Source organism: Canis lupus, chromosome 18 (assembly GCF_048164855.1).
Source record: "Canis lupus baileyi chromosome 18, mCanLup2.hap1, whole genome shotgun sequence".
Classification (NCBI taxonomy): Eukaryota; Metazoa; Chordata; class Mammalia; order Carnivora; family Canidae; genus Canis; species Canis lupus.
Genome location: NC_132855.1, coordinates 54,838,291 through 54,853,118, shown reverse-complemented (window position 1 = coordinate 54,853,118; position 14,828 = coordinate 54,838,291). Strand labels below are relative to the sequence as shown.

At 44.0% G+C, this 14,828-nt stretch overlaps 1 protein-coding gene across 1 annotated transcript in view; it reads left to right on the top strand.

The window, feature by feature from the left end:
- LOC140609380 (uncharacterized) overlaps positions 1-3,145 on the top strand; it is a 223,440-nt gene extending 220,295 nt beyond the window's left edge. The window contains exon 14 of the mRNA XM_072784729.1: positions 299-3,145. The gene's annotated coding sequence lies outside the window, so the exon portion shown is untranslated. The remainder of the gene's footprint in view (positions 1-298) is intronic.
- The last annotated feature ends 11,683 nt before the right edge of the window (positions 3,146-14,828 follow it).

Genomic DNA, 14,828 nt, shown 5'->3' with positions numbered 1-14,828 from the left:
TGCCTATGCTTATAATTAGTACTATTCTTTTCAAAGTGGTTGATGGTAGTAATTGTGGGCACACTCATCTGGGTAGGCAGCCTCTGAGATGGTCCCCGTTGATCCCCACCTGCTGGGGTTCACACCCTGTGCAGTCCCTTCCCCTGGAGTGTGGGCTGGACCAAGTGACTTGCTTCTCTTAGATAGAATACGGCTAAGGTGAGGTGTCACTTCCAAGATTAGGTTACAAAGGGGCTGATCCTTTGTAACCATGATCATGCTTTCATGTTTGCTCACGCACTCTTTCTCTCTCTCTAAGGAAAGTGACCTGCCTTCTCAGGAGCTACTCAGTGGAAAGGCCCAGGTAGAAAGAAACCAATGTCTTCAGGCAACAGCTCATGATAACCTGCCTAGAGCCACATGAGCTTGGAAACGAATCCTCTCAACAAGCGTGGAGATGACTACAGCTCCAGCCAATACCTTACTGCAGCCCAGAGACACCTTGAACTACAGAATCCACAGAAATTGTTGCATAACAAGTGTTTATTATTTTAGGCCACTGCATTTTGGGGGGCTATTTGTTATGCAGCAAAAGAGGACTATTACAGCTTGTAGTACTCATATCTAGACTCAGATACCTGCTTATGGTACCTAGTTTGTCTTCCAATAAACATTTTGTTGAAGAATCACTTTAGGTTTACAGAAAAGTTGAAGAGATAATAGAGTAGTTTTTCTGCCACTCATCAGGTTTCCTGTTGTTAGTATTTCCTATAACCATAGTACATTTGTCAATACTACACCCACATTAGCACTTTACTGGTGACTAAAATTCAGACTTTATTCACATCTCACTAGTTTTTCCACTGATGTCCTTTTTCTTTTTTTTTTTTTTTTTTTTTTTACAAAGCTTTATTATGTAGTCTTATTTTTTCCAGGATCACGCCCTGGGCTGCAGGTGGCGCTAAACCACTGCGCCACCAGGGCTGCCCTGATGTCCTTTTTCTGTGCTAGGATTGCTATCGTATTTTAATGGCCTAGGAGATAATCATGCCTCATAACTGTGCTTGTGTGTGTGTGTGTGTGTGTGTGTGTGTCAAGAGAGAAGAAATACACATGTTTGCTAAAATCTGGGAGACTACTCACAGATAATAAAGGAATATTAGCAAGGTCTTTAATTAGGAGTCTTGCTTATAATTATTAAGAAAAATAACCATTAATGAAAAATGTGTAGGAGCACGTGGGTGGCACAGACGGTTAAGGCTTTGATTCTTGGTTTCGGCTCAGGTCATGGTCTCAGGGTTGTCAGAGCACCATGTTGGGCTCCGCGCTCAGTGGAGATTCTGCTTGAGATTCTCTCCCTCCTCCCTCTGCCCCTCCCCCTGCTCAGACATCCACAGTCTCTAAATAAAATAAATAAAATCTATTTTCAAATGTCTATTATGTGAAATTACTGAGGGGTAGGTGGGAATGGCTACAAATAAAAAATGAGGGATCCCTGGGTGGCGCAGCGGTTTAGCGCCTGCCTTTGGCCCAGGGCGCGATCCTGGAGACCCGGGATCGAATCCCACATCGGGCTCCCGGTGCATGGAGCCTGCTTCTCCCTCTGCCTGTGTCTCTGCCTCTCTCTCTCTCTCTGTGACTATCATAAAAAAAAAAAAAAAAAATGATTAAGGCCCCAACAAGTCAGAAATTCTAAATGTCAAGTCTACCTTATAAAAAGTAGTGTTTTTCCTTAACAAACTAAAACTTTGATTTTCATTTAATAGGATTATCAAAGATTATCAGATTTGCCAATAGCTATTTTGCATTATCATGTTGGTACAAATTAATTTTTATTTAATATGTGGAGTCTTAGTTTTCTTATAAGTATTTAAATGGAAACCATTTATCTAAGTGACCTGATTTCCTTTATTCTTGATTCCAATGCAGTGTGATCCTAGCCAAGTCACTTAGTCTTCTTGGGTTTTCCTTTAGTATCAATTTGTATTACCAGAATTTTACAATGAATTTACAAATGCTTAATCGGTGTAAACATTTTGTAAATCTGTAAAAGGGTAATAAAAATTTCTATTCCCTAATTGCTTAAACACTGAGCTGCATTATTTTGCAGCATTTCCAGGTGATCCTTAAAGAACAATCCATATGAAAGTAAAGCTTTTGGGAAAGATTGAGTGATGTTGCTTGAAAGAAAGGACATCCTAATTCCACACACACTCTCCTGGTTGAATTTTTTTTAACAAGGTGAATAATGAGAAAATCAGGTGACTTTAGGTAAGCTTTGTATAGATCCTAAAAAGCCATTAAGCAAAACAGGACTTTAAAAATCTTGGTGACCTACCAAAGAACCAAAATAAGTAATTAAAAAAATAACAGAAACAGATTTGAACTCTGGAAATTAATACACACGAGAGGCCCCAACTCTTAGTGGCCGAGGTTTGCTTCTTGGTTTCACTGTCCAGCTCTTCTTCATCGCCAGGACTCCTTGATTTTCAATAGCTGACTACTGAGAAAAACAGAATAGAAAAGTTTACAGAGGGGGTGCCAAAGGAGAGAGAAAATATAATTGGGAAAAACGGAGCAAAACACAGTGTAACCTCATTTATAACCTACTACTTCCCAGAACTCTGAATTCATTTTTTTTTCTGCACTTCTCAACTTTGAAACAAAAGTGTCAGATTACAAAAAAGCAAGCTATTGGGTTTACTGAAGAACTGCACGCATATATATTTCTTTTTTTTTTTTAAGATTTTACTTTTATTTATGAGAGAGACAGAGAGAGAGAGAGAGGCAGAGACACAGGCAGAGGGAGAAGCAGGCTCCATGCAGGGAGCCCGACGTGGGACTTGATCCCAGGACTCCAGGATCACACCCCAGGCCGAAGGCAGGCACTAAACTGCTGAGCCACCAGGGCTACCCCGCATGTATATTTCTAATACCACATTTGAAGTTAGTACATAATTCATTTCTGCCTATTGTGCCTGAAATATAATCTTGGCTTATTCAAAATGATGAATGGTCCGCAGATACTATGGAAACCATAAATCATCAAGGCTTCAATTTAATGCATTGTCCTCTGTTTACTAAAACCAAAGAATGTATAAACATGTTGTAGAGACTTTGTAAACAATTCTCATTTAGGCAAAAATAAAATAGAATTTGTATACTAGATAGAATCCATTATATTGTGTTCCTTATATTTTTTTTATTATTGAGGTAGGATTCACATAACATAATTTGCCATTTTAACCACTCTAAAGTGTACAGTTCAGTGGCTTTTAGTACATTCATGACATTGTGCCGCCATCACAACTAATTCCAGAACATTTCCATCACACCCAGAAGAAGCCCCATGGCTATTAAGTAAGCACCCCTCATTCCCCCGTCCTCTTCATTCTTCACAACCACTAATCTGCTTTCTGTGGATTTGCCTATTCTAGACTTTCATATAAATGGAATCACAATATGTGGCCTTTGGGGACTGGCGTCTCACTTGGCGTGACTTGTCAAGGTTCATCCGTGTTGCAGCATGTGTCTGCACTTCATTCCCTTTTATGGCTGAATTCTATCCCATTGTGTGGGTGGACCACAATTTGTTTATCCACCCATCTGTTGGATGGGCATTTGGGTGGTTCTTTACATTCATGTTTTTATTTTTGTCAATGTCATATGTGTCCATAGACCCAACAGGTCAGCGGCTCCAATTCCTACAATAATGAAGGGCTGTCCTCTACCCTCCCTCAAAGCAGCCACTCTCACTCAGCCCATTTATCGGTTTCTTTTCTTTCCCTCCATATAAAATGCTCATATTGCTGTTTCTTGGTTTTGACTTTATGTTTCTACCATGGAAACGAAGATTTCGCTCCTACCACCACCACTCCTATGTATACTACTCTCTCCACCTTCACAACTTAGTTACTACATGCTTTGGGGTTAAATCAAGAATACTAATTGAGTGAGAGTTGATCATTCTATCAATACCGTTGACCCCATGGCTATGCATTTTGAGATTTCCTCTTAAAACTTTTTAAGTTGGGGACATCTGGGTGGCTCAGTGGTTGAGCATCTGCTTGAGCATCTGCTCAGGGCATGGTCCTGGGATCGAGTCCTGCATCGGGCTCCCTGCAGAGGGGGCCTGCTTCTCCCCTGCCTGTGTCTGCCTCTCTCTGTGTGTCTCATGAATAAATAAGTAAAATCTTAAAAAACTAAGTTCTGAAATTAATTTCCTTTTTTAAAATATTGTTAATTGTCCACGTGCTTACTCATTGCCAGGTCTTTTCTATAGAACCATAATGTCCATCTGGCTCCCGGAGCTGTTGAACAATCTGAGACAATGCTGATTGCTGACCCTTTTTCTCCAGAAATTTTAGGAGAATTTGTTTATCCCCTGAGTTGTTTAAATTTCACAATTATATGGCAGGATAGAGGGTGGCTTCATTGATTTGGCCAAGAGTTAAGTGTCCCTTTCCTTCTGGAGGCTTACATCTCGTAACTCTAGAAAATGTCTCTCCCCTCTATTATTTCTTAGATAATTCCCTTTCCCCATACTCACTATTCTCGTTCTAGAACTCCGGTTTCATACATTGGCCCTCCTGGAGTAACGCTGTGATTTTTCACATTTGTTTCCTTTCTAAGTTTTTCATTGTTTTTGATCTTGTCCTACTTTCTGGGAAAATTCACCTATTTCCAGAACTTAACACTGAATTCTGATTTCTGCTAATGTATTTTTAATATCTGACAGGTTTGTCTTAGAATTTTGTTTGGAAGATTCACAAACATTCCTAAGGATGTTAATTCGTTTTGGGGTTTGTTTATTTTTTCCTTTTTGAAGATTTCTGGTCATGACAGTGTCTTTGTTTCTTCTAGGTTCTTTGTGTCCTGGTTTCAGTTTCATCTTTCATATTAGAAGTTTGCTCAAATGGCTGTAGATTCTTGGCTATCCATTCACACTTAAGGATGGGGCCTTAAAACTGGTGAAAGCGCTCTCTACTTTGTACTTATCAACTCCTGGGCCTCGGTTTAGGATCTGTGGTAGGCAGAATGAACACCTCCCAGAGATGCCCACATCTCAATCCCCAGAATGTGTGAAAACGTGCTTTAGATAGCAAAAGGGGTTCTGCACAGGTGATTCGGGTTAGGGGCCCTGAGACCGGGAGAGCCGCGTGCGTTACCCAGGTGGGATCAACCCAATCCCGTGAGTCCGTAGAGGCAGAGGACCTTCCCCAGCGGCGGTCAGGGAAATGCAATGTGCTGGCCAAGGCATACGGTTGGCCTCTAGAAGCTGGAAAAAGCAGAGACCATCACCCTGAGAGCTTCCAGAAGGGAACACAGCCCTGCTGAAAGGGATTTTATTTTTTTTTAATTATTTTTTAAATTTATTTATGATAGTCACACAGAGAGAGAGAGAGAGAGGCAGAGACACAGGCAGAGGGAGAAGCAGGCTCCATGCACTGGGAGCCCGACGTGGGATTCGATCCCGGGTCTCCAGGATCGTGCCCTGGGCCAAAGGCAGGCGCCAAACCGCTGCGCACCCAGGGATCCCCGGAAAGGGATTTTACCCCAGTGAGCCAAGTAGCCGAGTAGCCGACCTCTGGCCTTCCGAGTGGTAAGACAGGAAGACTTGGGTTAAGTGAGTGCTTCGTCGCAGCAGCAGCGGGAAGCTGATACAGTGGCGGGGCGGAGACGTCGGGGAGCCCCAGCATCACTAGAGGTTTGGGGGCCTTGCCTCCCTGGGTCTGGCCTAGTTTCCGCAGAGCCAGACCTTTTGTCTCTTGCTGGGGGTTGTATCAGGCTCGAACAGAATCTCTCCGAAGTTTCCAAGGATGAAGATGGCTTCCAGGGCGCAGGGGCCGCGGGGGAGGGAGTGTGTTGGAAGCTGTCACCGGGGACATGAGCTCCAGGGCGACAAAGGCTGGCGGTCTCGGGGAGGAATCCAGGGGCCCCGCAGCCAGCGCCTGCCTCATCCAACACCGGGCGACGGTTCCTGTCCCGTCTGCCTCCCGGACCTCAGGCGCCGTCCCCTCCCTGGCTAACTTGGGAGCCGGGCAGGGCAAGGGGGCTGATGGCGGCGCGGCGACCGACCCGGGCCGCCCGGAAGCTGAGCCGAGGGAGGAGCGGCCCGGGGCCCGTCTCTGGGGGTGCCTCGTACCCCTAAGCCCAGTTTCTCCAATTCCGGCTCCCCAGAGGGCGCGGCGCCGAGGACGGGGAGCAGAGCGGGTGTCCCTGGGCCGCCCGGGGTCCTGGCCCCTCGCCCTCGGGCCGCTCGCACCTGCTGCTGTGACTCTTGGTCTCGTCCTGCTGGCTCGTGCTTAAGTTGCTTCTTCATCGTCTGATTAGTGGGGTGTCCGAAGGGCATCGACAAGCCCACGTGTGACCGGGTTTAAGTGAACGTCTGTGCGATTTTTTAAGATGAATATTGTATAGTGTGAAGAGCTCAAAGTCAGGCGACCCACGTCCGGGTGCCAGCCGCCTTGCCACTTTACTTGTCAGACCAGTTTTCTCCCCTCTGAAGCGAGTTGGCGCCATTGGGATTCTTTTTAAAGATGCTAATGAAAGCTGTGGTCCCTCTCCGCTTAAGAAAAATAATGCACGTGCATACAAAATTGAGTGTGTTCTAGAAGGCCCTCAAAGGCCTTCCGTAAACCCTCCATGGGCATTCATCCCCACGTTCAGAACCCCTGGCTGAGATCATCTCTGAGGTCACTTTAAGACCTAACATTGATTCCCAAAGCTGTTGGCTTAAATATAATACAATAGATTTCAAAGATGACATTTGAAGCTGGCCTTTTTTTAAAGTTGATGAGGTAATTTCAGTGTACTGTCAGGAAACCAAAAAAGCTGGAGTCCAAGAGCTGGTCTTGAATTCAGTTCAGAGAGTATAAAGGGGCTTTGAGATTTAAGTGGCTGTGGATGATGGCTAACTGGCACACCAGTGGAAGGACTGACCAGAGATGGAAAAAAGCCTCTGTCATCTGCTCACCATGACAAGTGGCATGGATTCATGGCGAGAAAGCTCAACGGTGGCGTGGCCGGCAGGCATCTGATACGGTACCGGCGACATTAGCAGTGGCCTCCCTGACCATTAGTCTCTCATGACACACAATCTTGAATCACAACGTCAGGAAAACAGCCTAAACTGAACTACAGACTAGCTAATAACATCACCATGTACCCAACGACACTACGTTATTTTGGGTCTTTATTTCTAGCTCCTTGGGACCTGAGGGGCAGCCCCCTCCCAGGACTCTGTGTGTGCCTTGCCCTGTCAGGCTAAGGAGAAGATGGGCTTGTTTCAGGCTGTGGGTTAAGTGGCTGACAAACGGAGCTGTTTTCTCTATTGCCGAGAAAGATGAGGGGCAGGAGGAGGAGCAGGACAATGCACATTTTAGTGGAGGTCATGGGGAATTGTCAAGGGTCCTTACTAACAGACTACCCAGAAATTGGAGCAACGTTGCGGTTACAGTTCCTTCTCTCTGGACCTGAAGTGAGCTGAGGTCAGCCCTGTGACACTAATTGTCATCATTTGGTGGAGGCAACTTGGAACCCCAGGTGTACGGCCCCAGTGGGATTATTACTGACTGGATGGATGCTACACACCTGGACCTTTGTGCCACCTGCCTGTGCCTTAGTAATTTTTTTTTTTTGCATGCTATAATTTTCCTTAGGGAGTCAAGTCGGCTGAGTAGAAGTTATGTTGCTCATTTCCTACAGCATGTAATGAAAGCAGCAGCTCTACCAGTGAAATAATCCCTAAAACCTATTTCCAAATCTTTTTTTTAACAGTATTTACCCCATTCTACAGCTGGTTAAATAGGGGTATCAGAAGGGAGAACTGTTGTCTTAACACCCACATAGTGGGTCAATGAGGGGTGGGAAGAGGCTCTAGTGTCTTCATTTTTTTTTTTTTTTTAATTCCCATGATTTGCTTCTAGAGAATGTTCTGGGCCCCACACCCCTCGTTTATGTTCTTTCTCTCCTGAGGGCCAAGGAAGAAACTCTAGCCAACTGCTTTGGAGCTACCCTGCCTTGAAAAGGCTCATTCCACCCAGGTGGCCTTTAGTGCCCGATGGCCAGCCCTGCCCACTGTGTGGAAACCACAGATAAGTGCCTGAGCTGGCGCTGCCCTGGTATGTGGGTGCGGCCGGGAAGCTTCAGGCCAAACTGTACAGACTTGCTGTTTCAAGATTAGCACTTTCTAAAAGCAGAGAGGAGATGAGGGGCAGTGAGCACATAATTCTTCCTCCTGGGATGTAAGCGGGGTCTCTAAGTGGACAAAGAGCTTGTTCATCAGAAGTCAGAGGAGAAAGTCAGAGGAGGCAGGAGGAAGGATGGTGGTACAAATCCTGCCTCCATGGCGGTGGCGGGGGAAGTCAGGAAAATAATGGCCCCATACCAATATGCATCAACCTCAAACATTGGACACCACCCGCTCTGGGTTGGGCAGAGTTGGTGCAGCCTGGCAGATGCTAAGTAGCCAATACTGTGCCAAAGGCTTGATGTGGCAGGAGGTGACAGGACAAAGGTATTGGACGGTGCCAGTTGGGTGCCAGCCGCCTTAGTTGTCAGAACTGGTCTTGGAAAAAAGCACAGCCTTTGGGTATACTTTTGTGGGAGGCATTTTTAGTCTCTGAAAACAGCTGCCTCTCCCTTTGGGCTTCCTTCCTGTGACTGAACAGGCCAGAGGGAAGGTCAAGGGCAGGCAGTAGAACAAGGACAAAGGAAGGAGGTGTGGACTGTACATGGGGCCATGTTCTAATCCTAGCTCACTGACTTCCTGCATATGGAGAACAAACAAAAAAACAAAACAAAACAAAAAAACAGTTGGGTGGGGGGAAAGGCTGGGACACATGTAAGGGAACAGAGCTCTGACAAAACAGCGAACAGATAGGATCTCCCTAAGAATGTCCTACCTGTGAATGACTTTGAAATGTCCTTGAAAAGGTCATGTTTCCACACTGATGTGCATGAAAGAAACCAGTAGCCTCATTTTCCTACTAAAAGATAAGGCCAATAGCAATACCTCATTGACATGTCTTAAAGGTCAAAGTAGCAACGTCCCTAAAGAGAAACAGATGGGTAGTAGACATGTATACTAACCTTTTTCAACTGAGGATGATGTGGCCGGCAGAGATGGCTAAGATTCTGGGCCCCTGCGTGAGCTCCTCCGGAGCCCACACCTCTCATCTCAGCAGCAGGAGTTCCTCCATGCTACAGAATGCGAGAATTACCATGTGCTGAGTGTGCGAGTGTCTCCAAGGACCGGAACATGTGAACAGTTCTTTGCCTTCTGGAGAGTGCAACATGGGCCTTGGGAAGCAGCCATCCCCCATCCCCCATCTCCCATCCCTTTAGTAGCTCACCAATAATTTGGTTGAATAAAGATTTGTTGAACATCTACAATGTTCAAGGCACTGCCTATAGAGGTCTCCCTGTAACTTAACCAGAACTGTGCTGCTCAGGTCCTTTCCACATCAAGATATTGGTAAACTGATCACAAATGCTATCTTTTCATGCAATTACTTAAAAATCCATGCTGTTGGGACACTGGGTGGCTCAGCAGTTTAGCGCCTGCCTTCGGCTCAGGGTGTGATCCTGGAGTCCCGGGATCGAGTCCTACATCAGGCTCCCTGCATGGAGCCTGCTTCTGTCTCTGCCTGTGTCTCTGCCTGCCTCTCTGTCTCTCTCCTGAATAAATAAATAAAATCTTTTAAAAAATTCTGAGGAGGCAATCCTATGAATAGAAGGAGGAAAACCTGATGTTTAATTAGATGAAAGATACTCTGATCCTGTTGCTGACCAATATCCTCCCAAGTCAGCTGAGGAAAGGCTGATCATATGGTTTGTCCTTCCTATACAAAGACCTGTGTGTCCTTTTGTTTACACAAAACACTAATCGTCCTGCCTTGCTTGTTGGCAGAGAGCTGGTGGAGATGGAGCTGCATTTATGTCCATGGGACAGAGTAACCCAACCCATCTGTGACTGTCCCCTCGCTGGTTGACAGTACTCAAAGGAACAAATGCAGTCTACCCCAGCTCCCAGCAAGCAAGAGTCCTGAAAGTCACAAGCAGGATCTCCTAGCAAAGTGGAATTTATCTCTAAAGAGAGGTTTATGGCTGACCAGACTTCATCAACTCAGATATGTTTGCCCGTCTCCTGAAATGGAACATGAGTGGACGTTAAGACCAGAGTTCTGGACCGTGGGGAACTCTCTGGTTAGATTCCAGATCAGAATGTATCATTGTACTGTCACAATTTTTCTAATACGTGGTATCTCTGCTAAAGCCCATAGGACATTCTGCCTTCCATTGGAGTCCCTCTTATTAATGTTTTTCTTACCTAATAAGCTGTGAGCTTCTTGATGTCAGGGTCCATGTGCCTAGCACAGTGTAGGCCTTCTGTGATGAATTGGCATGAAAAGTGTTATTCTGTTCCCAAAAACCTTCAGAAGATTAACCTGTAATAAAGCCTTATGTAAACACAAACTTACTGGATGTCAGTAGTGAAATCGACTACACTGAAGTCAGGGGCCTCCACACTGAGAAGCAGAAGCCGCTTTGCAGTCATGGTTTTAGGAACTATAGCATAGCTGCTGCTATTCCCTAGAGATGAAGGGGGGAATATTCTTGTGAATTCAGTTTACTGACTATTCAAAAAATCTTCTACTCCTATTCAGATGTAGTTCAGGAACAAGGAGCATCAGAGTCTGTAAATTCTAGGCAAAAATTCTCCCCCAGTCCTATTCCTCAAAAAAGGTCAAAGAGAGTAGAACTAATATGTGGTTAGTGGAATTAGAGGAGAAAGAAGGGGTGTATACCCTCACCCTATATCCCACAACTGTGAGACTTTGAATCAGTTGCCAGGGTGGGCGTTAACATTGTTGAGACAGAGGATTCAGCACCATGGTCAGAGCCCAAGAAATGATAAGTTTGGACCTCAAGCAAATCCTCTACGCAGGAGGAAAATAAAGGGAATCTTTACCTGAGGACTTCTCCTTTAAAACAGTAGTGAGACACCACTACACACCTTTTACAATGACCTAAATCCAGATCCCTGACAACACCAAATGCTGGCAAGGATATGGAGCAATAGGAATTTTCTTTCATTGCAGGTGGGAATGCAATGCAATATACAGCCACTTTGGAAGACAGTTTGGTGGTTTCTTGCAAAATTAAACCTATTACCATACATCTAGCAGTTCTAGCAAAGGAGTTGAAAACTTATGTCTGCACAAAAAAACTGCACATAGCTGTTTATAGCAGCTTTATTCACAATCGCCAAAATTTGGAGGCAACCAAGATGCCCTTCAGCAGGTGAATCCATCCAGACAATGGAATGTCTGAATCAGCACTGAAAAAATGAGCTGATGGAACCATGGAAATACATGGAGGAAATTTGAATGCAGATTAATAAGTGAAAGAAGCCAATCTGAGAAGGCTATATCCTGTATGATTCCAACTATAAGACATTCTGGAAAAGGCAAAACTAGGATGATAGTAAAAAGATCAGTGGTTTCCAGAATTAGGGGGGAGAGAAGGATGAATAAGCAGAGCACAGAAAATTTTTAGGGTAGTGATACCATAATGGTGGGCACATGTCATTATAGAATGTACAATAAGAGTTAACCCCAACATAAACTATGTGTGATAATGACGTGTCAATGTGGTTCATCAGTTGTAATAAATACACCATTCCGGTGAGAGATGCTGATAATAGAGACTATATGTGAGTGAGAGCAGGGAGTCATGGGAGATCTCTGAACCTTCCTCTCAATTTTGCTGTAAACCTAAAACTTCTCTAAAAAAAGAATCTTTAGGAAAAAGAAATTCCCCTCCTTCTCCCACTCAAATAAGCTTCAGGCCAATGTTCAGGTAAGCTACAGAAAAGACTCTAGGATCCCCAGCTCTATGCTGCAATAGGCACCACTCTATCTCCAGGGGAGCCCTGGACTAGACCCAGATCCACAGCCACAGGTCTCACTCTGAACATCTCCCATTAAGGGTCTCTTTATTTGGAGGTAAGGCCTTTCCCCGTGTGGGTTTTTGATATCTGCTAATCTGTGAAATGAGTCCTGTGTCTCTCAGCTTCGTTAGCCTACATGTCTGAGAGCTGCTCCAAGACCAGGAAGGAGGCTGACCTCACGGGCTCTGGAGGAAGAGCTCCTGCTCCCAGAATCCTCTCTCTGTTCCTTCTAAGGGCCCTGCCAAAGCAAGGGCTAAACCTATGTAATACAGTCAAACTTAGCATGCAGATGGCCCTTGAAAGACAGAGGGCAAGGAACTGGCATCTACTAAGCATCCCCTGTGCGACCGGTACGCAATAGAAATTGCCGTGTCCCGTCCTCACAGCAGCTTGACGCTGTCGCTCTCTGGCTCCCTTACACAAGAACGTGTGCGCGAACAGGGATCTAACGCACAGCCGTGGTGAAGGAAACCATCCTTGGTAGTAATCTGTGTGCCTCACGTTACTCTACACATGCACTCCTGCAGAGGCACAGGGCGCTAAGCTTCACGTTGTGTTGTCTGAGACCAGAGAGCACATCACCCAAGTTTTTTTTCTTCTATCAGAAAGTCTAGAATCCAGCAAACTCGAATGAAATCCTTCCACTGGGAATACGAAATATTAAAAGAAACACTTGTAGATGGAGAACTGTTTCTGTGCTCTCTACCAGAAGAGAGAAAATTGAAGAATGGGGAATGGATACAAGTGTAACTGCAATAAGTGAAGATTAAGAGTGACGCAAAGGCACACATGCACAGCTACGCTCTTTGCTGCTAACGGTGATTCAGTGCAGGTGCAGGCCCAGTTGCAGGGCGTTCCTGGGGGGCAGGTCGGTGACGACACTTGGCAGCCCAGCCTTTCGCCTCAGCACTCACTCGTTAATTACTGACTTAATGAGTCCTAGTGCTTTCCTTCAGAGCTCCTTTAAATCTTTTTTATTCTTCTTGCAAGTTCCAAAACCAGATGCTACTTTTATGGAAAAGTCTAATCACTGTGGAATCTAACGTATGCTCTACTTTCGTGTCCAGATATCCTCCTTCCTGTTGAATTTACAGCATCCCTGTGACTCACCTCTCAGTTATGGTCTATAAAGGCACCACACCCTCTCTGGTCCCGCCTGCACATATCATATTGCTGAGTGTTTTGGGGTTGTTTTTTTTTTTTTTTTTTTTTTTTTTGTGCGGAGTGTTTTCACCTTTAGAAAGAACCACTTATGAGTTATGTTAATAATATGAGACACTAAAGGAGACTTGTCTTACAAACACAAAACAATAAATAACCAGTTAGATTTTAAGTTCATGTGCTTGCCTCGCACAGCCTATGCTTCTAAAGTTTTCTGCACTTTCTGGCATGAGACATGCCTGAGAAATTCCTCATAAGATAGCATGTGCCTCATTAAATATTTGTCAGTTCTCACATTTTACATTCTTCTCGAATTAGTAAAAAGGGGAATGAGAAGTGAGACCTAGATACTTCATGGGTAGTGTGGAATGAACAAAATAGTGACCAACGAGGCAAAGTGTGCTCTGTGCTGTTTTAGGTAGTCAAAGTTTCTGAATAAGTTTGGGGTGCCTGGGTGGCTCAGTCGGTTATGCGTCTGATTCTTGGTTCTGGCTCAGGTCATGATCTCAAGGTTGTGAGGTTGAGCCCTTCATCAGGCTCCACACTGGGCGTGAAGCTTGCTTGATTCTCTCTCTCTTCCTCCCCCTCCCCCACTTGCATGTGCTGTCACTCAGAAATAAATCTTTAAAAAAATTCTGAATAAGTTCCCGGCATTCATTCATTCTGATGCTGCTATGAATTAATGTACATAAAATCTACATTTCAAATAACCCTTGTGGTAGGCGTCTCCCTTCTTCTCCTATTCCAGCCAAACAGAATGCCAATTCTGTTTAGAGGATAAGAGAAAATATTTCCACTAAAAATACTTGCCCAGCTTTTGTGACAAGCACCTGATCCAAGTACTGTTTCTATTTCCTGCCTTGATGCTGGCACTGCAGCAGTCATCTTGTAACCATGAGGTAATAAGCATGTGAAAATTGTCCTACAAGCAAAGGATGCCAGAGAAATATGGTAGGAACTTAGGTCCAGGATGGCACCATTGCCTCCTTTACCAGCCCTGGACTTCCTATCACTTGAAATAAATACCTAAGCCATGGTTAATGTGGTTCTTTGTTGCTGGAAGCCAAATGCACTAGTAACCAGTACAACACTGCACACATCTTAGCTTTGGTTTTTAAATTTCAAAGTTAAACATTTCTCTCAGATTCAGAGAGGAGCAGCCATGTTATCTAATTTTGGGTCTGGACTTTGAAGTTCTAGAATATCCTGCTGTATTCACTACAATCAACTCCAGATAGATAAATAAATACCAGAGTTAAATGAAAAAAAATCAATAGATATATAAAAAATTTCATACAAAAATGACTGAATTTCAGGATGAAGGACAACTACATTTATTTTTTTAACTACATTTATAATATTTATTAATAGTAATAAACTATAGTCTAGAAGAGTAAATGCCAAATTTCTGATAACAATCATCTCTGGAAAAGGGAACATATAACAGTTATGGTGAAGGGGAAGAGGAGGCTTGAATTTTTGTCTGTTATATTTTATTTTAAAATACCTGAAGTGAAAAAAATGCTACTTTCTCAATAATAGGTGTTAAGTATAAAAATGTTTATTCTCTGTGCATATCTCTATTTGAAAATTTCAAAATGAAAAAGGCAAAAAAATAAAAGAAAATTTGCATATAGTATTTCATTGGCTGAGACATAACTGATGTGCACTATTTTATATACTACTAAGAATTATTAAATTGTCATTTAAATGATGTTGACGAAAAAAAAAG